At 40.3% G+C, this 26,877-nt stretch overlaps 1 protein-coding gene and 1 long non-coding RNA gene across 9 annotated transcripts in view; one reads left to right on the top strand and one right to left on the bottom strand.

Moving 5' to 3' along the window:
• LOC6524261 (fasciclin-2) overlaps positions 1-26,877 on the top strand; it is a 64,518-nt gene that overhangs the window by 13,910 nt on the left and 23,731 nt on the right. The gene's annotated exons all lie outside the window — the stretch shown is intronic.
• On the bottom strand, positions 7,799-26,802 carry LOC120321148. The gene is made up of 2 exons (XR_005560734.2): positions 8,339-26,802; positions 7,799-8,203 (listed from the first exon to the last, which is right to left on the bottom strand). It is a non-coding gene; the product is annotated as an uncharacterized LOC120321148 (long non-coding RNA).

The following is a 26,877-nucleotide window of genomic DNA, read 5'->3' on the forward strand; positions in this document are numbered from 1 at the left end:
AGTTTCTAAATCAAAATTCAAGTTTTGTTTCTCCATTTCGATATTTTCCGGCAAAACCCATCCACCCCCCAAAAAAAGGAAAAAAGAAAAACCACCGCTGCACTTTGCCAAATTGCGAATGTGATTTATGCGGCCGAAAGGCATTTTTTGGCAGCCTGTTAACACTTAATTTAAGCTGAAATATCTCTACAGATACTGCAGCACCAAAAAAGGAGCATTCGGCATTCTAGCAGCTCAGCTCAAGTATTTTCAATTAGTTCCTTTTTAGGGGTGGCTGTCACTTTGTCATCATCAGTCTCTGTGTTCTCCAAGGCCTGGATTTCTTTTCTGACTTCTCATTCGATTCGAAGCGTCCCATAATTGTTGTTTACAATTCAATTTTCCACAACCCCACGACAAAGTGCGGAAATGAAGTGGATTAGGTAAAGGAGATTACAAATACCATCAAGTGGTTGTTGTCACGTGTCCAAAGATTATTCCTGGGGATTTTCAAATTAGTTTGCCCTAAAGCAATTCCGGCATTAGGTTCTAAGATGGGCTTAAAATAATAAACAATTCAATTAACAGGACAAATTGTAGGAATTTTGTGTTAAGTTAAATTGAGACCGAAATTGTGGTGTAAAATTATTGGAAAATATATATATAACTTATGAGAAAATTGTTATGTCCCAAGGCAGTTAAGACATCAATAATGCAAATCTTTGTTAGTTTACCAACCAACCTTATGAGATTTACGAAAACACGTCACTAATTATGTTTTTTCCCACCATTTCCACTTCCAGGTAAGTGTCAATGTCAATGGCCATCAAAAAAATCAGAAAAAAAGGCAAGAAAACAAACACACGCACAACACAAAAAACGGCTCGTAAGTCATGATTGATGATTTCACACCTCCAGTTTTGGTTTCTATATATGTTCGTTATTCTTTTCTTGGGGATCTGGGAATGGGGAAAATATTACCAACAGAATGTATATGTCGCGTTTTTATGGCCTGTTTATGCTCCGTGTGCCGGCAAAAACTCATTAAAGGTGACAATGCAAATGTGGCGACAGCCCAACTGCCACGCCCTCTAATTGCCTATCATACACGAATGGGAATTTATGGAATCTAGGTACCCATAAGTATATTTAGGGAAATCGCTGAGGACAGAGTTCCTGAGAATGCGGCTCATAGAAGTATCCAGCTCTTCAAAGGTGCGAACAACTAAAAGTGGCAATTAATTTGACACGTTCGTGTGTGTCTGCCACAATTATGTTCCAGTTGTCGACGATGGCTTGTTTTTGTCAATGGCAAACAGCTGCATTGACATTGAATTGGATTTTCGGGTGTTCTTTTCTTTGGAATGGGCACGGGAATTGGGAAACCCCGACTGAGAAAAGGCATTTGTAAATGTATCTGGCAGATACTTACTGGCTGCCGTTGCTGCAGAGGTAATAGGTCAATTCAGCCAGTTAAATATAGACTCACAGTATCGATTGAATACTGTTGCTTGTACATAGATAGCATCATGTTTAAAGTTATTTCAAATAGGTAAAGCTTAAGAGCAATTAATATCGGTATATTACATTTGCTTTGACAACCGCAGTTGAGCCCACCTTAGCCCCGGGGATTCGGGAACTTTTCTATCTATATCTATTCCCCCGGCCCAGTTCTCCTAATTGATTTTATTTGATATTCCTTTATCCGTTCTTTAATTGAAAGCTCCGCCCTTGGGAGTTTTTGCTGCTCATTGACACGCAACAAATGCAATTAGGTCCCGGCAGTATTTTCTATCTGGGGGCATGGACCCAAAACCCAAAACCCAATCTCAAACTCCTCCTTTGCTTCGCTTTGCATTCTTTATAAATAAATCGGGTCAAACGCAAACACAGATGCCGGATGGCATAAAACCTCCCTCAATTTTTGTGGCGCCTTGGCAAAACCAAAACAGAACTTTTATAGTTTTGTTTATGCCCCAACAACAGCAGCAAGAAGAGCATTTAAATCAGCTTCAGTCAGATTTAGATATGAATTAAAGCAGCTGGGGCAACGACACTACACGTCATTCACTATGTATGTATATATCTATATATGTATATGTATATATATATATATATATATATATATATATAGATATATCGCCTCTCCATTCACAATCCGTTGGACTTCAAAGTGCCTGAAGCTCATTCTGGAATTGATTTTCTTATTGAGGCTAAAAATATTTTCCATTTTCGTGTGCGATGGTGTCGCCAAAAATATAAATGTTGCGTATCCATTCGCCACTTGAATTCCATTCTGACCCAAAAGTATCTACGCACTGAGGGATATTTTTGGGGCCTACTCATGGATTTTTGGGTCAAGCCGGTCGGAATTTGCTTAGTTGGCTTTTAACGGCTCAGTTTCGTGTTTGTCTTATTGATTGAACATTATGAAAAGGTCAGGCGCCAGTCTTCGGGATTTTCTCCACTTTTTCCTCTGCTTTTTCTTTGTGAAAGGGAGCAACTAATCAACAGGGCGTCTAGCCCACCCTATTGCCTCATTAACTGGCTGGGCAATGCCATCAGATACTGATGTATGCACAAATTCCAATCATGTGGCTAGACATATCTGTATCTTTCGTGAAAATGGTTGATTGGGGTAGATTTTCATTTAGTAACTCAATTTGTAAGTTCAACCAAAGCTAGTTGCTATTGCTTAAAGCCTAGTTATTTCTCTTGCAGAAAGCAGTGGCCATGGACTAACAAAATAGGCTTTTTGTATTTGCATACATGAAAAGAATTCATTTTATTATCTGCCGAGGCTTTCCTCGATTAAGAGGCATGAGGCTTTCATTATTCTGTGCCACAGAGTTATCTAGTGGACCATGCAGTAACTTTATCCCACACTCCACTAATAAAGAACACAATAAATGGATCGCCAATTCAAGCGAAAAGTGCTCTCGGATAGGAACAAGAAAGTGTTTACTGCGATTTTTGCTTTTGCTGGCTGAAAAAAAAAAGTGGGAAAATACCTAAATGTTTTCGACGCACCCAATGGATTGCCAAACTATGCGAAAAACACAGTGGTGGGTGGCGGTTTTTATTTTTTCTGGGGAGCAAGCGGGTGAAACTATACGCTTGAAAAGAGTATCTGTATCTGTGCTTGCGCACATGGGATGTTTGTATAATTGCCGGGCGAAAAAAATGCAAGGTACAAAAGATAGCTGAGGGTGTGGATACGCAAAACCAAAAAAAAGTAATATTTGCAAATGTATCTTTGGGGATTTAGAGATTTCGATGCAGGCAGGCCAACTTTAAACGGCCTTTAACGAAAAGAAAAAGAAAACAAGACATTGCCAAAACTATCAACAACAGATTCAAAATCAATCAAACCACATTAGTCAAATTTGATTTGTAAACAAACCGCAAGAGAATTTCATTAAGCGCAGAAAGGAAACACTGAAAGCCATCAAATATTTTGATTCATCATGCCATTGCCATTTGCCCATTTACCATTAGGCAAACAAAACGATAGAGAACCAACCAATCGCTGTCCAAACAAAACAACTCGAAAACATGACCAAAAAAAAGTTATTAAAACTGTCGATGGATGGACGGATGAGGAGGATATATAGATGGAAGATTGCGATTGAGATGCCCAATGAAACGAAGGAGTATTATTGTTTTCGTTTCGTTCTTTGCACTTTTGCAGAGTTGTTTCCATGGCTGAAAAGTTTCCGTCTACAATTGACACATCAACTTGCATTGTTTAGACGATGAAATTTATTTGCACAAAAGCGAAACTCTATCGTTTCGCCTTCACTTTTATCCTTTGTTTATGATAGCGATTGAATTGGTTTTTGGGATTTGGGGATTTTGGGATACGATTTTCAAGCGTCTCGAACAGATTCTTATAAACAAAATTGTGACACAATGGCCCGAGTTAAAAGTTATTGAATTTTTGTTTGCACATCTTAATTGAATTTGAGGCTCGGAATTGAGTTTTGACGTGCTTTATTGTATCCTGGGAAACTTGCTAAATTGAAGCTTGAAGTTTCTTTCGTTTTGGAACTGTGACCATTTCATAAAGAAATCCAAAACGAAGACTCATCAGTTTTTAAATTGAATTTAAAACCTAATACTTTTAGCTGATCTTGAGTTTCTTATGCTTAGTTATCTTGGAAGCTGTTCCCTGCCGCAGTTCACAGGAAATTGCCTAAAGCTGCAAGTTGGGCAACATTTGCCACATCGATCAAGTGTCGGGTCACATTTCCCCGCTATGTGTTCCCCTTCCGAAACAAACATTGTACAACTTTCTCACAACAACTGGCACAGATGGACGGCACCCATGACTTGGATATGAGATTCATAATCACTATACTGCCCCCCATTTCTGTTTTCATTTCGGTTTGCGTTTTGTTTATATGCATATTAAATGGTATAAAAGAAGCAAACGCCAGCAGCAATATCATCATTATAATTGTTCTTGCAGCTTTCGTGTTTGGATGCCTTTTTGCTGATGAAGCTCGTTGGAGTAAATGGAAGAACTGTAGAATGTAGAATGTGAGATGAGATGAGATGAGCTGATGATGCTCTTGTGATGGTCCAACCAACCAACCAACCGACCGACCGACCGTCTGAATTGTGTGTGAAATCAATTTGTCGAAATACGAGCTGTAAGAGTGTCGAGTGCGGACAGATATATACTCGTAGATGATATATATGTGCTCGACACACATAACTCATTTGAGTTTTCTCCGCATCATCGTCTGTCTGATTTTGGAAGCATGAGAAAAATTCAAATCCGTTGAAAATGCGTTCGTCTTCAATAACTCAATTTACAATCGCCAGTTCTCGTACGGAAATCCTTTAGTTACTATCTGATTTTAAGCGAATCGGTTATCTTAACCCACTAAGTAATTTTCCCGAATTCTTTGAAATATTCAACAGTTCAAAGTAAACTTTATTTTAATAAGTGGTTTTATTAATTGTTGTCTTAGAAATTAATTAATTTAATTGTATGTATTTACCAACAGTTTTTGTTTAAATTGTAAATAAGAATTACCTTCATCGCTTTCAATGGGTTAAGCTCTCAATTGCAATGCCCTGAATCCCTTAACATCAGGAGGCTATGTGTTAATTAAAAGATCATCAGGTACGTCTCAAATCGATTCGGTTTGATTTAATTCGATTCAAGTATCTCAGATTGATTGTTCTGGGGGAATCGAATTGTTTTTCCTGTACCAGACCTCATGCATTTTGAATCTGTGCATCTGCCGGATAGCATTTACCAGCTAATTGCCTTTTAATTGCCAGGAGAGGGCAGTATCTCAGCATTTCAGAATCTTGTCGTTTTAGTTGTGTTTTAGTGACTAAATTCTGATTGCCATCGATTTTGTCATTAGCTTCGGGGGAATTGGGAAATCATACCAGTCGCAGTCAGGACAACATTTAAAGCGATCAAAGGTCAAGCCATAGCAAAATGTCAATTTTATGCAGATGGCATTAAACGGCGACCAAGCCGATTTACACCCCAAGCCGATCCCCCCTTAAAACTCGAAGGGTAAATGTCACAATTGGTTCATAAATTGATGCAGTTTCTCGTTTTGGATTTCGGCACGAGGTCAATTTGTGATAATAATTCTGGCGCTGTCGAGTAGAAAAATAATAAAAGAAAAAATGGTTACAAACTCTCGAAAAAAATGGGCACACACGTCATTGTTGCATGTTGCTGCTACTGCTGCTGCTGCCGCTGCCGGCGAGCTACATCACCGCTGGCAACCTGCAACATCCAACATCGATTGCTCACTGTCGAGTCACGCAACTCGGTGTCAGCAAAAATGCCACACACGCGACTACACTGAAAGCAAAACTGAGTGCCTGGCCCGGGCTTTCCGTGTTAATGGTTCATTTAGGTCTGGAAATAAGCTCAATAGATATTAATAGCACGTTTGGGTTTGAGGTTCAACATAACGTAACTACAAATGAAGGTAATATCGGCCGAATGTTTAAGCTCGCCGCATAGATAATAAATAATAAACTATTAATTTTGCCACTTATTGTGGCCAAAAAACTGCGAGAGAGGACCCTCCAATCCAATTTAGTATTTCAAGATGTTATGCACTGCAGTTTTAAATTTGCATTTCGCCCTTTTAATACAATGTTCCATGCACAACTGTACTTGGCAGCCTTCGCGAGAAAAGGGCCTCGAAATCAAAATCAAATGCAGCGAAAGCGCAGCAAAAAACAGCAACAATGTGTCTGGGACGTGAAGGCATTTAAGGGGCGTGGCAGCACCGGCAACAGTGTTGCCAACCGCACATTGGGATCTGCTGACTTCTTCTGCCTTCCTGTTATGTTTCACTACTTTTCTTTTATTTTGTTGCCCCATTTCGAGCTCATTTTCTTAATTTCCTTGCCAGCCAGAAAATGTTTATTGCCCTTTGCGGGTTTTTGTTGCCAGTTTCTCTGACCGCGTTGGCAACCCTGGCAGCGGGCATATCTTTTATGGCCGCACTGAGAGTGGAAATGACGTGAACCAGGGGCCATTTAAAAAGCTGTCATAAATAGTTTAATCACTGACTTTGTAAACGTTTCTATATAAGCGACCAGAATGTGTCGCATTTAGCTGCGAGTCATTTTTGCAACACAGTTAGGTGTGGCAACTCTGGCATTTGCGGCTTCCGGTTTCCGCTGATAGTTTTGCCAACTGTCAGAGCATTATTAAAATAATACGATTTCATTCGAGTTGCATGGAAACTTTGCCCTGGAACCTAATGTGAATGATGTGTGTGTGTGTTGTGTGGACTAAAATGACCAACAACGTTTGTCACAAAAGTTGCAAACTCGAAATCCGACCGAAATCCCTTTTCGGGTAATTCAAAACTCAATTATATCTGCCCATTCTACAGGCATGGAGACTGGGCTTCCCACTGCATAATTAATTTACAAATGTTTCGTTTTGCGATACAGCGTGCACCGTGCTTCAGACTGGTAATCTGATTTCATGTCCATTTTCAACTTTGTAATCGGTTAAAATTTGGCATTTGCATTTTGCCGATATTAATGAAGAAGTTTCAAAATCTGTTTTGATAACTTTTATAACAACGAGTCTAGTATCTATTCTATCTCAGGGTTTTATCTTCATAAAAGCAAATTATATATTGTTAGCTATGTTTATTGGTAGTACAGGACGGTCTTCATTTTAGCTCTGCCACCTTTTTTGGCGAAGTTAAAATCCGGATTAAAAATATCATGTTTTTGACAAAAAAATTATTATTTTTTTTTTTATAAAAAATAATCAATATTTTTTTGATAGCAATTAAAGTAGTTGTCCAAAAGTGGAATGCCATACCTCGTTTAAATCGTATTTCCTATCCACCTGTGCTCAAAAAATTAAAATGTAATTTTTTGCCATTTTTCGCAAATTTTGATGATGGGACTCCTTATCGAAAATGCAAAAATTTGTAAAATTTTTTTTTTCGGAAACCGAAAGAGTAGGGATAGACATAGTTAGCTATGTTTATTAGCAACACAAAACTGTCTTTATTTTAGCTCTGCCATCTTTTTTGGCCAGGTTATGAAGAAAACTCCGATTGAAAATATCACGTTTTTGGCAACAACAATTTTATTCTTTTGATAAAAAAAATTATCACTATTTTTTCGATAGCAATATAAGTAGTTGTCCAAAAGTGGAATGCCATACCATGTTTAATTCGTAATTCCCTATTCCACGCTTAACAGCTTTAACTTTTATTTATTTCGATGTGTTTATGTTGCTGATATGGTTTAATATAACATCGTCTAATGTTGTTATATTGCATTGCAATTAAAGACACGCTTACAGTTTTTGGCATGTTTTACTAGACTTTATACGAGATTATTTTACCATGTCAATACAATCGAACATTTTTTTCGTCTCTTTTATCTTGGGCGCCTAATTAAACTTCTTTCACCCACTTGAGGCAGTCGGAAAAAATAGGGGGGCACAACCTGCTTCAAAGTCATGCCGACAAAATGACATCTGAGGAATTGTGGAATGGGCGATTTTGGTCTCAACTGTTGTTTTTTAGTAGGGAGTGTGTTCATATGCCTCTTTCGATGGCACTGTTGTAAGTTCGGGGAAAACATGGGGCGTTTCAATATGCAACATGCATCAGCAACCTCATCAATTGACTTCAATTCAACGATGATGACGAGCAGCTGCCACCAGAACATCCTGCTTAAAAATGGCCATTGCACGTATCTGTGGAGAAGAGTCACCATGATCGTATTGCCAATTCACAAAAGTGTTATGTATTTATAATGTATAACTCATCTCTATGATAAATGTAAATCTTGCTATTTAATCACTGCCGCTTATAACTAATGGGTAAAATACCTGCATAACAAAAAAATTACAGTTCGTCTCCAGGTTTTATCTCTCCAGTTTTCCCCTTTATTCATTCTGATGGCTCTCTATTGTGGTCTATCTCATTAAATCTTAATCTCTGTAGTTCTTTTTGCATAGAAAAAGTTGATTAGCAGCACATCGAAGGCTTCTTCTCTGACTAATTAAAAGCTCATTTGGCTTCTTTTGTGGAGAACGTTGAGCAAGTAAAAAATAATGAAAAAAAAAGCAAAGGCAACAACGACTCCAAAACTTTTTCAGCTGATTGTTTAAGTTTAATCTCCTGCCAGCGGAAAGAATTTCTCCGAAAATAATTGATTCTCTTCCTGAATGTCAAGGCCTCCGTAGGTCCTCTACTCTGTCTGTCTGGCTGTCTGTTTTTCCGGACAAGTTGATTGCTCCGCTTAAACGCGCTGCCGAGTTTTCTACAATGGAGTCGGGGAAAATCAGGTGGAGGAACAGCCTCAGCCGTTGCAGTCAGATGACATGCAAAGTCAGCAGAAAGAAAAGACCTATCTAAACGGGATATATATATAAATATATATATATTTTTTTTTTCCGGGAGATATGCACACTGGAAGAACCAAGGAAACCATCGATTTATTTAAGCAACAAAAATGCGATATAAGTGTTTTTATAAACAGTTTATTGTTCCACATATATTTAAACATAATCAGTCCTTTAAATCCTTAATTAATAAGGTATTTTATGGTGTTATACCAGAAATAGACTACAGTTCCTAAACAGCATTTTTAGTAAGAAAAAAAAAACAATTCAAAAGTGGGGTTCCGATTGGCGTCGAAAAGAGCTTCTGGCTGAGTTCCCGACTGCCGTTGTGCCACAAAATTGTTCTCAAACTCAGTGACAATTGGCCGTTTTGTGTGTGCGGCTAAAGAAGACAAGTTGACCCATTTAGTGGCAGTCAAGAGGGGTCGATACACAGAGCTTGATGGTGAAATTAGGGTGATCTGGGTGTGGGTCTTTCAGAGGGATTCACAAGGATACGGATGGAGGAATTGCAATGTGTCAAGTGGCAAGTTCCGCATCGGAATCTCGAATCAATGAGAGGCAAGCGAGCAAATGGCGTTGACATCTCTTTGAAGTGTAATGAATTCATAAGTAGGTGAAATCATTGTGCTGATCCAACATTTTGTATCTACGTATAACTAAACTCGGCTTGGGATTCACTTTACTATACTTAATGCATTTCTTTTGTGTGCCAGTGAGGAACATTTAATTTAAAACAACACAAATGATATGTCAGCCAAAGATGTGATCTTATCATTAAGCCCTAAAATGTGCCAACATTAAGTGGGCCATTAAATGAAAGAATGAGCGATGCAAACTTTGTCCTAATACAATTTAAGTTTATTTACATTATAGGAAAATGAGCGGAGGTTAGGGAAAGTGACAGCACAAGGCAACTTTACTATCTTGGTTTTTGGCCATAAATTTTCAGTTTTCATAACGAACATTGCTTGCCGAAAACTAGAGGAAGTTGTGTGTGAGTGGGGAGTGTTTGTTGGGTGGTGTTGGGTGGTTTTTGGGTGACTTTATGTCATGATTGTTTTTGGTGGGGATGCGCGCAAAGTTTTTATCTCTCGACTGCATCTGAATCACGACTGTCAATTACTGGAAACCAAATAAGAAAAATAAAGGGGGGTGAAAACGAAATCACAGCATACATTGAAGGGAGGGAAAAGTGAAAGTTCGTCCTTGCCATTTGCTGATGACATCATGTGGACGCTGGTTTTGCTTTTTGTGCGTTGGCTTTTACTTTGATTTTCATAACTTTTGCTCGAATAATCAACAATTTTACCAATTCATTTTCCCCTTTGTTTCCTTGCAGGTACGTGATGGCAACCGCTTGACTTTTCCCCCCGGGGAACTTGAAGAAAAATAGTTTATAGTTTGTATAATAATTTGATTTTCAATTTTATATTTCGTAAACACACTTGGGGCTGGGGGAAGAAAACTCACTTAAGTGCAAAATTGTTGCCAGCTGCAGCACCCGTCTTAGAACACCCAATGCTCCTCCACTTCAGGGCTCTTTAAATGGACTGCGAAATGTGTTTGAACAAAAGCAGGCGGTGAACTGCCATTATTCATGTGCGTGCCTGGCAACTCTATCCGATTATCAATAAATCGTGGGTATACCGGTATAGAATATGGGTATCCCTGCTACCGGCAATCCCTGATAGAGCTACCTTTATTGTTTATGAAATATCAATTTCACTTCAACCACAAATTTCCACCATTCGAAATAAAATGATTTTTCGCCAAACCGCAAAAACAATATTTTCCCTATCAAATTTAATTTTCTTTCCCTTTTTTTTCGTGCCTCCTTTGTTTTTCGGTTATCTATGTATTTTCGTTGAAGTTATTTTTTTGTTTGCAACTATTCTTGCTGGCTAAAAATCCTAAAAATACAAAATCATCAACAGAAATCGGAATGGCTGGGCGTGGCATAAAGGAAAAGGCTTGTGGGCGGCAGAAGTGGAGGTGGTGGTGTTGCAAAGTGTTGCCAGTGGTGCCGGAAGGGGCTGGTGGGGGGTGGGGTTGGGTGGTGCCTGCCACTGACAGTGCAATTGCAACGTAAATAGACTTTTTCAATGCACTTGACACATGCTATTAAATGGCAGCCGGTGGCGATGGGGGAGCAATAAAGTGGAACAGGGGCACGGGATGCCCGGGGATCGAGGTGCCTACGACCCTCCAAACTAAAGCAGACAGATACGAGCGCATATATGGGAATATGTTTTTCCATACACATTGTTTTTCTTTTTTCCTCTGGCCTTTTCAATATATCCAATATTTATATGCTGTTAGATTCAGCCAGAACGAAGGAGCATCCAAGAAATACCCTATCCCTATACCATTTCGGAAGTTCTTAAGTTTTTCTATACATCACATCATGCACATCAATGCATGGGACTGATAATTTGCTTTTAATGTATTCTGCAAAATCCTATAAAATAAAGCGAAGAGAAAATGGAGTATCTAATCCCATGCAAATATTAATACAATCTATAAATCTTTCGAAAAAAAATTGCGTGGTTTCAATAACAAAAAATCGAAAAATTATATTGAAGGACATCAATTGAATTCCCCCAAAATAAACTTACCAATTTGGGAAACAATACAATAGGAAAAAAGTTATGGAAAATTCAAAAATAGGGTAAATTGTTATGCAGTAGCAGGCAGGCAAGCCGTGCAATGGCATTTTGGTTCGAGGGGAAAATCGAGGAAACCTTTTTAGTGACATGAAAAATGTGCACTACAGACAAATAAAAGGAGCAAGAATCGTGAGAACAAGAGATAGGGATGTGGTAAAAAAAATGTAGAAAGACTCAGACAGTCTAAATAATAAAATCAAAATAAAAGGAACCGCTGGGGAAAAGCTATTGAAAATATTGTCGGCATCACCCTCTGCCATTGACTCCTGTTTCCTCTTGCCATTCCGCGATCCTTCAATTTTCACCATTTTTTCCTGAAATCGAAATAAAAATCATTTGAAACAAAAAAGTGGCGCATATGTAATAAAAAATCCCAAATAGCCGGCGGGCTTACAGTTATGTGGGCAGATAAACGTGCATTCAGCATAAATAAGCACTGAAACTAAACGGCTAAAATAATACAACTTAAGTTTACTAACTAAACATTGGCTACATTTTTATTAAAATTAAAGAAAATTTAAAAAAATTTCCCAATTTTTTTTTGCTGATGCCTTCTGTTTTGATATTGTTTTGAACAAATGTTTGTGTCCATTCTGTTACCTAGATTTTCGGACAGTGCATGAACAAATGCATATTCCGTTTGGAACGTGGTTATGAATTGAATACCACAACGCAAACGGCACCCATTAAATAACTACGGAATGTTGAATGTTCGTTTTTTTTTTCTGTAGTCCTTTCTACTGCCCTGGTCAAAGTGGAATCTGATTTGATTGCAAACCACCAACGAATTGTTGGCCGTGATTTTTCATAGCTCTACTTGGTTCACTTTTAATTGCCACTGTCGTTTTGAATTCGAATGCAATTGATAAGCCGAAAATGGAATTGCGGAAAATGGAAAATAATTGAGAAAATCCTCCGTTTGCAAACAGATTCGAAGCGTTATGCAAAAATGCAAACATTCGAAGGTATCAGTTTGTGTGTCAGTAGGCGAGAATTTGTAACCAATTCGAGGATGTGTATTACGTATTTTGTTTGGAATTTGTATTTTTTTTTTATTTATTAAAATTGGGAATTATGCGATGATCTGTATTATATTTGTTAAGCGAATTACAGTTTTTCCAAAAATGAATTATAAATTCACACTAGAGCAGCTTACACTCAATTTATGACCGACCACTCTTACACAGCATAAGAGATTAAGGATCGCAGGGCTTTCAATTGCAGATTTTTTCCTTGTCCTGCGACAACCGCATCAGTAATAATCCAATTGCCATTCGGTGGCAACGCAATAAGGAATTATTATTATCGAAACGGTGACTGCACCGCCCGGGGACTCAATCAGAATGGTGTGACACCTCTTTTTGACGTCATCGCTCTTGTCCTCTCATTTACAGAGTGTTACACAGTTAAACGCCATTCGAAAAATTATGAAAAATGGCCAGGACAAAAAGGAAAGCAGGCAGAGAAAAGCGAAAAAGTACCTCATAAATGGCCGGTCCGGTCCGAGAGTTCTTCTTGGCTGCCAATGGAAATTGAAGTTTATCGAGATCGTTAAAATTATCTTTACTGGCATCAGTGACAAGAATACCAGGGAGAACTCCTGTCGATTTCCCCAGCCCCGCAGCTCCTCGTCCCCCCGTTTTTTCTTTTATTACTTATGCCGCCGCGTACTTGCTGCTGTTCACATATAAATTCACATTTTCCACATCATTGGGCCGCTGCGACAACGACGCCGGCAATTTTCCTCCCTACTTTGCATGTGTGGGTTGAAAAGAGGGGGACAATCGGTAGGAAAATGAGGGAAAAATGGGGCGGAAGCGACGCAGCGGGTCCATGAGGAATCGACGGAGTAAATTGACACACAATTTCGGTGCATAAATCTTAAGCGCAGATAATTCCAAACGTAAAAAGTCAAAAATGAATTATAGTATGCTGTAAATGGGACTCTCAAAAAAGAAATTTTTACCAAGAATGGTAAATTTGGAATTCCAAATTGTTTGAAATGCAAATATTAAGTCAAATATTCTCGTTCTCTATTTAAAATTGAGATCATTTACACAAACTTACTGTTACCCAGTTATTCTTTGAACATCCCTAAACCTTTTGCTTGTGAGAATATATTTCTTGAAAACTCGAGTTGCATGTGTGTTTTCTTGACCATTTTGTTGTCAGTGTAGAACCATTTGGAAAACCAGATTCAGAAAAAAGAGCAGACGCCATGCATATGAAATATCGATTGTGCGTGAACGGTTCCCTTTTCTGCATTTGGGGGTCTTAAGTCCGATGGCCGTGCCCAGAATCCGATTACATATGAAATTAAGCGGGAACGGAAGAGTGCGGTGGGCAGACAATCGATAAATAATTCATGTGGCTCACTCTCACTTTTTTTTCCGGCATCCTCGAACGCGGAAATGGTTATTTGTACGCATGTATATTGGATATCGATATGCATCTGCATATCGCCAGTGGTTACCAAACAGATGCAAATTCAAATTTATTTTGTTTTCTTAAAGTCCGATTGCAGTCTGCTTGCCAGCCACATTTGTATTTGTTGGAGGTTTAAGTAACATATTTTACGCTATCGGAGTGGTGGTATTTTTTAACGATTTTCACCTCTATTCGTCTCTAGAATTGAAATTGTGTTCTAAGGAAAATACGTAAATAGTGAACTCATAATTAATTCAATTGTTTCGATTAATTTGCTATAATCATTTACACCTAATTAAGTGCACTATTTAGACTAATACTTCTACATTGCTGCTCGATTAATGGAATCCTTGTCAGCATCAGCGTTTTTGAGCCCTTAACTCTAGGATCCATTTTCTCTGGCCCTTGTAAAGTAACCTAAATTTCCATTGGTATCTGAACTTCCTTTGAAAAGTATCTGTGCACGCTACTTCCGTTGGGATGGCAGCACTTGTACACGTCATGTCACATTCCATGGCCATTGTGAGGCAGTGCAGCAACCCTAATCAGAGGACCAATCCGTAGAACCCCCTCCTCCCCCGGCCCCATTTCGCCCAGTGGTGGAAAACCGTGCTCCAAATTCCAAATGACACTTCAACTCGCTTACACTTGAATACGCATGCCACGTCCAGAGGAGCACATGAATGCGGAATGGGTTGGGAGTCCGAAGGGCGATTTACTGGTGGGGATGCCGAGGACCTGGAGGGCTGGCCACCAGCATTTATATCAAATGGCTTCATCATCGAGGGGAAGAAGCGAGAAACGAGAAGCGACAAACGGAAGTTGAGACTTCCGTTTTCCGTGCCTCTCACCTGAGTAACATTAACCGTAACGCAACGTTTAAGCAGGAGGAATGGATGGATGGTGTGCGGCATGGTGTTTCCCACTCCAGGAGTAAAACTGCAGATCCTGAAGGCATCCACTGCAGCAGCCCATTGCCCGATAATGACAAAAGTGTTAATAGCGCCACACTCTGCATGGGGCACTCACATCACAGCACAGCACATCCCAATCGAAAGGGGCAAAACGAGCGGGAAAACCGGAATGAATGCAGTGCCATATTATGCAGGCGCTGTTGATGAAATACAAGCAGGGAGCTAAAAGAAAAGATGGAAAAGAAGCGAGTGTGTCGAGTTGGGCGAAAAAAACGCAAGTGTAGCGATGCATGCGCAGGATAAGCAGTGACAGTACACTGAAAGAAGTCATACAATATGGAGAAATCGCCAACTTCCTTTCACACGATTTATTTACTCAGCGCGAGCTCCCTCACCAATGGTTTTCTCGCAGTGCGTAGGACAGGATGCTGGAGAACACACACGTGGTCCTGTTCTGCGGAGGGGAGAGAATGTCAAGACTGGGGACTTCCTCGGGTCTCTCGCACTTTGTTTTACTCAATTGACGCCGGCACGTCGAAGTCAGAGTGGGAATTGGAGGCAGGAGGTGCAGTAGCTGTCGGTTCACGATGGCAAATCCTTTTCGCTCAATGCCTGGATTGGCAGGAGGAGCTATCCGGCAGTTATCTATGCATCTAGGAGGCAGGTGGGTGGGCGAAAGGTATCCAGAAGCGTCTTAAGTAGCACTTCGGTAGCTGCGCTTATGCCATTAAGCCATGCAACGTCTGCATTCAGATGGAAGCTTTTGTATGAGACATTTTCCTGCTTTCACGCTGCTTTTCACCACTTTTCCGACCCATGTGTGAGTGTGTGTGTGTGTGTGTGGCCCAATTAATGGACTCCCCGCGAGTACGAGATTTTCCAGCGATGATAAGAGAGGCGGCATAATGTGGTGCTTATGGCTTCAATGGCTCAAATGCCAGCTATCTGCGCTATTCAATCGCCCAATTGAAAGGCAACTCACTCGAGAGCTGGGAAACTGAAGTTGCTGAGAGCCTCCATTATCCTTCGAATCAATCCGTTTCCAGCAGATTTTAACCTGCTGCCTCGTGATAATAACAATCAATAGACTGGTTTGATTGGAGCGGGCACATTGTGCTTGTAAATCAAATAACAATAATTAAGCCAGGCCATGAGCCGATTTCGAAAATTAACCAGTGTTTAATTATCAATGGTTTTAATTAATTACCTAGTGGTGGTATTTGTCTTAGGGCACAGTGTTATTTCAAATCCAAATATTGTAAATACTCGATTGGCGAACGCAGTACGTAAACAAATTTTCATAGTTTCATTTTCTGTTTAGCAATTCAATGAAAAGCAATTAAACTGAAAGTAAATATGGGGTATTTCCACCGTTTTCCCATCATTCATTTTCATTTCACATGAAAACCCCAACGCACTCAATTGCCTATCAACTTGGCATCAATTATGACTGCCTTCCATCAAGTTGAAGACCTAATGGTTTATTCCGCACTTGACTGTATATACAGACAGCCCAAAATGTGTCATAAAATAAAAGTGTCCTATCCTTTGTGTTCTCGGCTCTTATTTTAGTTAGTTCACCCCCTCTTCGTCTGCCATGTGGGTGCCCATGGGCGTGGCCGAAAGCTAAAGAGGGGGCGGCAACAAGTGTCTGTTGTCTGTTTAGCATTTCATTACACTGGGGAGATAAAACTTCAGACCGACGCACGCAAGTATGTGGCAAATTTATTACAATTAAAGTTTTTCTTTTTTTCGGGAGGAGTTGGGTCTGAAAAAGTGTCAGAGTTGCCGCATTTAAATGAGGCATAACCGAAAGTCCCTCCTCCTTTTCCATGCTTCGGTGCAAAAGCATCAGGCGGAATTAGCTGCCGAGGATCGCAGTTGGGGCTGCTTTGCAGATGGAACTGCCGTGGAGACCCCAGCCCAGACCTCGAATCCGTATCCGAATCCGGGACCAGACGCAGCACATTTTGACAAGTGATTTATGAGCCTCGGAGCGGGGCAACGTTCAAAAACATGAACATATATATTTGCACTGCAAAAAGTGGTCCCTGAAATGGTCTAAAGGGCTGTGTCTTATCCCGAACTGAACAAATACAGAAGGTATATTAACAATTAAATTAAATACTCAGTTTAACGAAGGAGTTACGATACAAAGCAACATTTTAAAGTTAAATTTACTCCCTTTCTTGGATCTCTGTTTATGCTCGGTGTAAAAACGGCCCTCGGGCAGCAGCCAGTGTCCCAAACTTTGACACATGTCTGTTTGGGGGCTGCTGTCGGGCAAAAAACTTGGAAGGGAGCGAGAACTGGCGAATGAGATATTTGCAATAAAAGTATAAACAGCATGCAAATATTTTGCGTAGACGCTGACCCCCTCCTCCTCCGCAGCCCACTGATGCTTCTGCAAATGCGGCGGCTGTCGTTCCCACACAACCAACATCAGCCGCAGAGCGGCAGCAACATCAGAGGCAACGGCGGCAACTGCAACTGCCACAGCAGCAGTAGCAGCAGCAACAATAAGTACATAAATTTTTGCTATAAATTTCCTTTGCTTGTCAGTGGCATTTTCAGAGTTCGGGGTCGAATGTCGGAGTCTCCATGTCGGAGTTCCACTTCCACTACCAGTTCCAGACTGAGACTGAGACTCAGGCTCAGACTCCAAGGGCTCGGGGTCTCCAAGTCGCTCGCTCATTTCATTTCAATGGCAGCCGCAAAAGGCATTTCATTTGGTTACTTTCTTAGACGGCTGCTGCGGCTTTTTGGCCGAATTTAATTAAATATTTAATGCGCCCACACGACCCACAGGAAGAGCAACACAAAACCGCAAGAGTTTTTGCAGTCACTATACCCTTCAATACTATGCAAACACACATTGAAAACTAAAGTGTCTTGAAGGGCACTTGCATTTTTTTCTTTGAATTCTTGAATAGTTTACTCGTAGCTATGCAGTGAAATAACATTCGAATTTCCATCCACAGTTACACAATAACACTTGCTTAGTCAATCAAGGCAGCAATTGCTGCTCTCAACAATTTGCAGCAGTCTAATATTTCTTCACATTTAACTTTCCCTGCAATGTTCATCATGCCCTCCATTTCTATTACTCAATCAATTTCAATTTGCGATTCAATTAAACAAACTATTTCCGTACAAATGGCATTCAATCGATTTGATGCTCGTTTCAATGTGTATAAATTCGTCAACTAAAACTGACAAATGGCATTACCGACTACCGACTTGATCTAATTTTCCACTTGCATTGGACTTTCGTGTTTGATGTTCAATGTTCATTAACTTAGCAATTTCCGATCTTCCCACCCACAAAGGAAAACGAGAAGGCACAATAAAACCACATGAAATTGTTAATTATAATGGACAATTGAATTCATTTCGACTCCCACAACCTTTGCCGCAACTTACCCAATGCAACCTTCCTTGGAATCGAATAGTAGCAACATATTGTTTCACATTTTACATGATTTGTGGCCTGCATTTCGTATTTATATGTAAGCCTTTTTATATTAACTTACGCCACCAAATTAAATGAATTCCAAATGAACAAATGGAGCAGGATCAATTGTTTGCGTTTATATCTGAAACCATCTATATTTCTGCTCTCTACAATAGTTCAAAAAACGATGAAAAGGAAAAGGGCTAAACAAAGCTGGGGGCTTTCAAAAAGTTGTTGTTTACATGTTTACGTTTTTGCGAGTTCGAAACGAAAAGTAAAGATAACTTCGATGGTGAAGATTTCGAATGATTGGTACCGAGTATTCAAATTACATTAAATGTGATAATATAGTACAAAAAATGTATGTTGATATATGGATATTTTAGCATGTGAGCACAGAGCGAAAATGATTTGTCTTTCTTCAGAATCTGTGCTTAAATATACCCCCTTACCTGGCCGATTACAGGGTATGTGTGGTATAAGTGGAACAGAAATATTTACTCGTTGCGGTTCAGATTCCGTTCAACATCTATGTAGCATTGAACGCTGAGCATTCAACTATTGCAGTCTGCACTGGCATTATTTGTTTTAATTGAAGTCAATTAGTTTGTGTGATGGTGTTAATTTAGCTCTATGGGAAAAGGGGCAGGGAGTGTCATAGACCGAGAACATAAATGCTCTATGTACAGAATATATTTCGATCAATTGAGAATGGGCCTGGAGACAGTAAGAAAATCGGGTTTATTACGCTCAGTTTCTGTGTTTCTTTTTTTGTTTCTTTTTTTTTTTGTTACTCGTATTGTCTCTGTACTGAAACACTTAACCCCATTCAGCATCCCCAGTCTTCCCGCCTGCAACTTTGGTAATGCAAATGAAAAGACATTAATGTTAATGCATACGATGCCCCCGCTCATTGTTTTGGCCATTTCGCTGTTGATAGTCGTCGATTTCGTTTTTATTGGCCATCCACCGAGTTGATAAGCAATTATATGGGCCCCACGGGAATAACTGAATCAATCAAACGAATCGCTTTCAGTCGCCTGAATTTGAATTTGAGTTGTACTATTTTGTGTAGGAAGAATATTTATGAACAGATTAAACGGTATATAAAATGTCATTTTTTCTTTATTCAGCTATAAAATAGAAGTTCAATTTAAAAAGGACATTTGCACAATTGAAATGGCTACTTTATTTTAAGGCCTTAGAATAAATTGAAAGTTAGGTCTATTCCCAACTCAGTGCAATTTAGAAGTTTATTATACCACACTATAGACTCAAAGTCAATTTGAAATTGCGATTGAATGCAAATTGACACACGAGAGCGAGAATCGAAATCAGAAGGGTATGGCTCATCTGTTATATTTAGATAGACTTATGGCCCCTGCAATATACCTATATTCCAATCCACCACCACCCATCCATCATGGTGGCTCAATTGAGCATATACTATCGAATACCGGACGCCCCCTTTCCGAGGCCTAAATCCCAAATGCAAACGTTGCAGCCAAGAATTAAAACCGGCCAAACAAAATACGTAGGAAAAAAGGGAAAAGCGAATAGTGAGAAGCGAGGCAAATCAAAGACCAAATTGATGACTGCAAAAAATATGAGCCGCAGATAGGAATCCGAACCAGCTGCTCCTGCGTACGAATTTTTGATCGATGGCCCCGTCGGGCTGCATAATTTGCAGCTAGAGGGACGAAATCCACTCCCCCGGGTAAGTCAGGGAAAAAGGCGGTGGAAAACGCTCGCCAGCTGTCCGGCAAAGTGGGCGGGGCAGTGGGCAGGTAGCCCAGAAATCTAGCAGTCTAGCACAAATCGATCATCAGAGAAGGGGAAAGGGAAAAATGGGCCGGCGGATTTGATTGATAACCTGATTGATAGCTCGCTTCATCTCTCCAACTGGCCAGTGCAAAACGTTGACTGCCTATGGGCTAAGCCTACAGAGCCTCACTTCCGAAAAAAGTGCACAAAAATATTATTAAATATTTCTAAATGGAAAATAGATTTTAAAGTTTACACCTAGTGAATATACGTGGTATATTTATTAGTCAAAACTAAATTCTTTACTTAAAAGAACTTGGTTTCTCCCAGTGCACTTCAAAGATATTCAATTGAGCGAAAAGTTGCTCAGTTAATTGGAATTGTCCACGTCCCCGCCCCAATACTCGGGAAATGTATAGAAAGGAACCGGATGGCCTAAGATGCTGGAGAAGATAAGCTACTAACTTAAGGGTGGGGAGCCATAATAAGTTTCTGGGTTAAAAACAAGAAGTATGATTCACTGAAATCACACTGCCAGAAAGCACCCTCCTCTAAGGAGGGAAAACTAAGTAACTGTTGATGGTTGGTATATATGTCGGTGATAAACCCCGTTTGATGCGGATGATGATATGCAGCGGTGATGATAATAATGCTGATGATGCCGCAGCTGCAATGGGCAATGTTTAATGAGCGGACAAGCGGAGCATGAATCAATCGACCACGGTATACAGCCACCCATATATACCCCACATAGTTCCCCTACGACACTCCCCCTTGGAAGCTCCCTCTGGACAGCCGCTCGCGCCCCTTGAAACCCCAATAACAGTTAGAGAAGAGCGTTGAATTATAGCATTTGGTTGGCTTCGCTGCCGTCGTCGCTGCGATGATTAATTAAATGGCATTTTAATGAGTTCACTGGCGAGCGAAACCACTCAACCCTTTCCATTGCCAGTTCCACATCCATCCATCCAGCCATTCAATCTCCCCATAGATCCTACGAATTGTCATTGAATGCATCAATAATGGAGAAGAAGCAAATGCTTTGTGGCTGTGTGGCAGCAAAACGTAGAATGTGGAATGTGAAATATATGTGTAGATGTGTGTGCTTTTGGTTAATTTATGCAATTGAACTTTTGTTCGGCGCCACAGAGAAAAGGCAATAGCGCAAGAATCAAGGGGAAATTGCACGAAAATAGAGGGAAAATAATGAAAAGAGCGAACGAAATAGCGAGAAGAAAACTTGGTCAAGGGCCATCGATAACGATTGCTTGAAACCTTTCAAATTGGACTTTAATTGCTCACTTTACGTGCATTGATTTTGAAAATAGAAGCACCATACGAAGGTCTTTCGATTTAGAATGGCCCCTTAGAAGGATCGATAGCAACAAATCGATATGTTATCGTGCAAAATGTATGCACATCAATTAGTTACGATGTGAACTTATCCTGTCGGGAATTACTTCTTGATCCCTGAAGTGACTTTAAATCCCTCTCCAAGTCGCTGCCAACATAACCGGCTAACCACTTGCTTTTACCGTTTCGAACTTATAGAAAGTCAAGCTTTCTCGTTTCTCTTCGTAGCCTTCCCCCTGCATTGGCATCTCTAATCCGGAAGATTCTGGGGAAACACTCTTAGGCTTACTTATGTCAACTCATCTTTCCTAACTGCCCACCCACCCATTGGCTCCTAACCGAGCTGACTTTTCGGGTTTGTTTAAAGTTTCTAGCGCCGCAAATGAGAAATAAAAAAGAACAACACACCCAGAAAGGGCCAACCAAGAAAAATAAGAGGCAACACAACTTTTGGTTAAAAAAAAAAGAAAAAAAAAACTTTAAAAAAAGTTGAAGAAAGCGAGGAGCAAAAAAATGGAGAGTGAATGCTGTAACTTTTGGCTTGCAGGCGGTGCAGGAGTTGAAACTTGCTGGCCAGGAAAATTCGTAGGCCTGAGGGGGTGGTGGAAACTCTTTGCGAAAAATTTCATGCCAGGGGCTTGGAAGAGGTGGAGAGGGGATAGGGGTGGCACAAGGACGGGGACAGGGACAACGTGAGACCAAAAAACTAACTGCTTACTTAACAAGACATATTCAAGCACTTAAAAGCAAAATAAAACGCCAGGGGAGAGAGGAGCAAAAAAATGACTTAAAAGGACGATATAGCTGGGTAGAACATTTCTCCAAGTATATGTACATATGTAGATGGAGAAAGGCGGTATGAAATGTATTCATATGATCTGTCGTGCTCAAAACCATTTGATTGTTTAGGTTGTCCGCATGTAAGCATGGATCAGAGCATGCGATTAAATAATGCTGGTTTAAGCCAAACAGACTTTTGCAATATAATAATTTAATATCATCATCCCACAAATCCCTGCGAATTTCTCACTCTGCACAATTTCTCACTCATACCTGAGGTGACTTGATGAAAAGAAGCAGTGAAAGCGCACTTTTCTTGATTCTTCAGAGGTCACACACATTGCGCGTGGTTCCGTTCGGTTTTTTTTCTTCTGGCATTTTATTTTTTTATTTCCTATCCCGGTCGGAACTTTATCAGCCAAGTTTACTTAATACGCAAAGTAAGTTAAAAGCAAGCGGCGATGACGGAGACGGCGAAAAGTTTTACGCGCATAATAAGCTCAACTTCTATATGCAATTTTTGATGTTTTTTCGTGTAGTTTTATTTTCACTTTGCCAACCGACTCTTTCAGCAACTTTCGGTTTCAAGCGCTTAATATCCAAGTATTTCACCGCAATGCTTTTTGTTGTTGACTATTTTCTGTTTTCGCTGGAAAGTTCTTTTTAATATGCAACGTTTGTCCACCGCAGAGAATTCGACCCCTTCGCACTCATATTTTCAGACCTTCGTCCTTTTCGCCTCGTACCTGATTCATTCTTTGCAGTGATTGAAAAACTTTCTACGGGCAGCTTGCCACCAAAAGTCACGAGTTTGATCTTCTACATATAATGGATTGCTTGGGGGATCTGGGACCATTCAGAAGTCTTATGCGGCGATTTGTGCAAGTCGTATACTCGCATTATCGCGTCTTGAAAAATTCTTAAGCTTTGGCGCTATTTGATAAACAGACACACAAATTATACTTAACTGTCAATGAAATTTAGCCGTTATGCTCCAACCTATAATAAAGGCGCAGTCGAAGTATAAGGGGACTTTGTCCAAATATATTTAATTGGCACGTCTTTCTGTACATTTGAACGCTGTTGTCTGTGCTAAAACTACCCCATTAATTAGCCATTTTGGAAATCTTTTCGCGCTGGCACTCTGTTGCCAGGAACAAGTTTGTTCTTAGCCAGCAGCCATAAAGCCGTTTAATTACTGATTGCCCCAGAAATCAGTTGCATCTTTGGGGGCCGCGAACGTGCTTGCGTTGGATGTCAACATCCACCTTTTTTCGGGTAGATATTATCCCTTTATTCTTCGTCTTCGGAGGAACGTGTGCATTCAATTGCCAAGTACTCACTTAGCAGTTTGCCACTCAGTTGCTCAACAACTGCCAGTTGCAGGGGCAATTGCAATGGATGTTACACTTGCACTTGCAGTGGCAGTGGCTGTGGATGTGGCTGTTGCATTGCATTGCAGTTACAGTTGCAGTTGCCTTGTTCAATGCTCATCAACTTTTCATTTGCCATTTTATAGTTTTTCCAGAGAGATAAAAACTTTAACTACTTTGTCGCCACTTGGCTGCTGCCATTATTCGCCATTTGCCATTCGCCATTCGCGTCTCCGTTGCTCTCATAATGACCTCATTTGTTTAAACATTGGCGGGCAACTGTCGGTGGTTTAATTTTTGGGTGGGGCCGAGAATTCACTTGTAACTGGGTTTCTGGGTCACTGACATTTTCAAGTGCAAATCGACCGAGCGCAAACAGTTTGTGCCAATTTAGACGGCAATACTTGTTTTATCGGCCACGAGGCAATTCGAAGTGATTATAAAGATCTTCATCGATAAATCGCATCCCATTTGAAGGTCAGCAGCTGAGTGCGTGGAATTGAATGAGTCACTTGGTATGTCTGGCATTTACATGGAGAATTCTATGAATCGAGCGCCAATTAGGAAAGTAAACATACACTCGACGCACTTTAAAAATCCAAACGCAAATGTTTCTTGGTTAATAGATGCACGCACACATTTGGTGCAATCGTTGCGACTCGTTGGGAATTCGGCAGCAGAATAGAATATGGCAAGATCTGAGGCGTGCAAATGGCAGCAATTACAGTGCAGCCACAGACGGCGACAATCGTCAGAGTGCCGCCCCTCGCATCACTTTGCCATTTGAAAGCCCCACTTGAGTTTGGTCTGAAGTGCGCACGAAAAGAGAGTTTAAGTCAAATCAGAAAAACCCAAAGGAAGAGCCCAAACCAAAGGGAGGTTCAGACAAAAGTTATACCCAACCTTTAATCAGACTAGACTACCAGCTTTCAGCGGACTTGTGCAACTCCCAAAGCTAGGCCATAGCATATTTTAAAATCTCCAGATTACATGTTGCGTTCCAAACTGGGATCTTAGCCCATACAATCCCAGAGAGTTACCCCAATGGGTATTCAAAACGAAGCCCGACTGTCAATGCCGCTGCCTTGCGCCCCCTGTCATCTCTTGTGGCCTATTTAAAAATTCAAAAGGCATACACATGCCCAAAAAAATCCAAACGTATCCTGGATTTTCAGCTGGCGTCTGTGGAGGAAGGGTCCTTGTTTAGGGGGTGCCATCGGTAGCGGATGGCGGGTGGCATCATCGACGACCACTTGAGGCGGCTGCTCCAGTTTCCTGTCGCCAGCGCGCACAAAAGTATGCAACATGGCTGAGCAAAGCCATCTGAAACGGAAAACAAAAAGAAAAGCGAGAAAGGAGCGCAAACATAACGTGGAAATATTATAACGAGTGCAAATAAAACACACTGGGATGTCGAGGATGTCTGCAATCGTTTGGTGGCACGCATGCATGCCTAAAGGAAACGCCATCACATATGCCAAACATGTTTGCGGCCGAAACGAGGAGGAGCCCCAAACGGTCTGGTTGGCGGTTGGCCGCTGGCGGCTTCCTGGCGCCCTTTAATGTTTATTGTGCAAATAAATTCGGCCTTGAATTGCCCGAAACGGCGTCTAATGTACGGTAGTACGGTGCTCACGCGTTAAGCACAACAGATGTAATATTTTACTACACACACTACATTTGTAGAGAAAAATTAGGAAAGCTGTCTTTTCAGGTGATTCCAAATGAATACTAAGCATACCCTTGCCCCAGCGTTAATTATCAAAAATGATTTCACTTTTCATGCAATCACTATGCCATCAGCAAACACCCCATCGCGAATTTTCTTTGATCTCGTTTTTTTTCGAGTGGGTTGTTTAAATTTAGGCTGCTCTCGATATCCAATAGATGCTATTTTTGGAGCCGGGTTCATGTCGGCGCCACTTGAGCACGTCTCTACCGAGTAGGTGTAAAAGGGGGCTCGATGAAGGGGGATGTGGTGGTAATGGTATAAGGCTGGACAATATTTACGTGCAAGCGAGACGGAGATGGCCAATACTCTGCAGCCATAATTCAGAAAACTAACTTTTCCTCGGAGAAAGGGGGATTACATAAATCAACATTTTCTGCTGGCCGAAAAAGCGCCAGAAACTTTCAAGCTAACAAATATTAATTTTAACTTTTGCGCGGCCAAAGCAATAAAAAAAATACAAAAACAGCTACAAAAAGTGGGATAATAAAAACGAGTTCAAGACTTAAAGCCATTACAAATACGTACATATATGAGATGCTCTCCTATGTGTTTGTTAATTTGCCCATTTTATTGTGCAATTTTTAATTGTTTTTCAACAATATTCTCTCTAGCCAGGCGAAATGAATTAATTGCTCGAGAAGTGGGCGCATTGCCCAGGAGCTGCCACGCCCACACTGCGCCCTATCTTATTCCGGCTCATATCAGTACCTCTCACTCCCTCGCCGCTCTCCCCAGAGCCTCGCGATAATTCTTAACCGCTTGTTTGTTTATGCGGCGCCGGAAAAGCAACACGCATTCACCAGGGAAAATCGTGGAAAGCGGGGAAAGACGGGGGCTCAAAGAGGTAGAAAGATAATGTGCATTCGTATGTGTGAGCCTGCGCCTTTATTTATGCAGCATACATTTAAAATAAAATAAATATAAATTAAGCATAGCCCGAGTCCCAAAGGAAATGCCCTGCCCTCCACAAATAGCCTTAAAAATATGGTGAGCGGGTGCCAGAACTTAAGGGGGCTTTGATGAAGCTGTTAAAATGTAATAAATACCGGCATTAAAATAATCGCTGTATACAATCGGATTTACACGTTTAAAAAATGCATAAAGAGGTTAAATGGACGTTTGAACTATCAATGCGTTTTCGGTACCATTAAGCCAAACTGAATCCACATTTATCGGTGTTAAATTAAAACATTAATCGCTATCAACACACTCCATTTCTCCTTATAAAACACAACTGTGCATCAACAATTTATTCGAAAAAAAAAAAAAAAAAAAGATCCATTAGTCAAACAAAACCATTTACAAATTAAAAAAAAAAAGTGAACAAATATTAGCATGCAGAGAGGAAAAATACTGCAACTGATTCGAAATGACGCTTAAAACTACTACATACTTATTACGGTGTATGCGCGATATACTTTGAAAGAAAAAATAACTATATATTTGAAATAGAGTTTTTTTCTGTGAATGAATAGCAATTTTAGCTTAATGAGTAACTATTTTAAATAAGTATTTCTCTTAGAAAGAAATAAAAAGAGGGCATTTGATAGTTTCATT

Source organism: Drosophila yakuba, chromosome X (assembly GCF_016746365.2).
Source record: "Drosophila yakuba strain Tai18E2 chromosome X, Prin_Dyak_Tai18E2_2.1, whole genome shotgun sequence".
Lineage (NCBI taxonomy): Eukaryota > Metazoa > Arthropoda > Insecta > Diptera > Drosophilidae > Drosophila > Drosophila yakuba.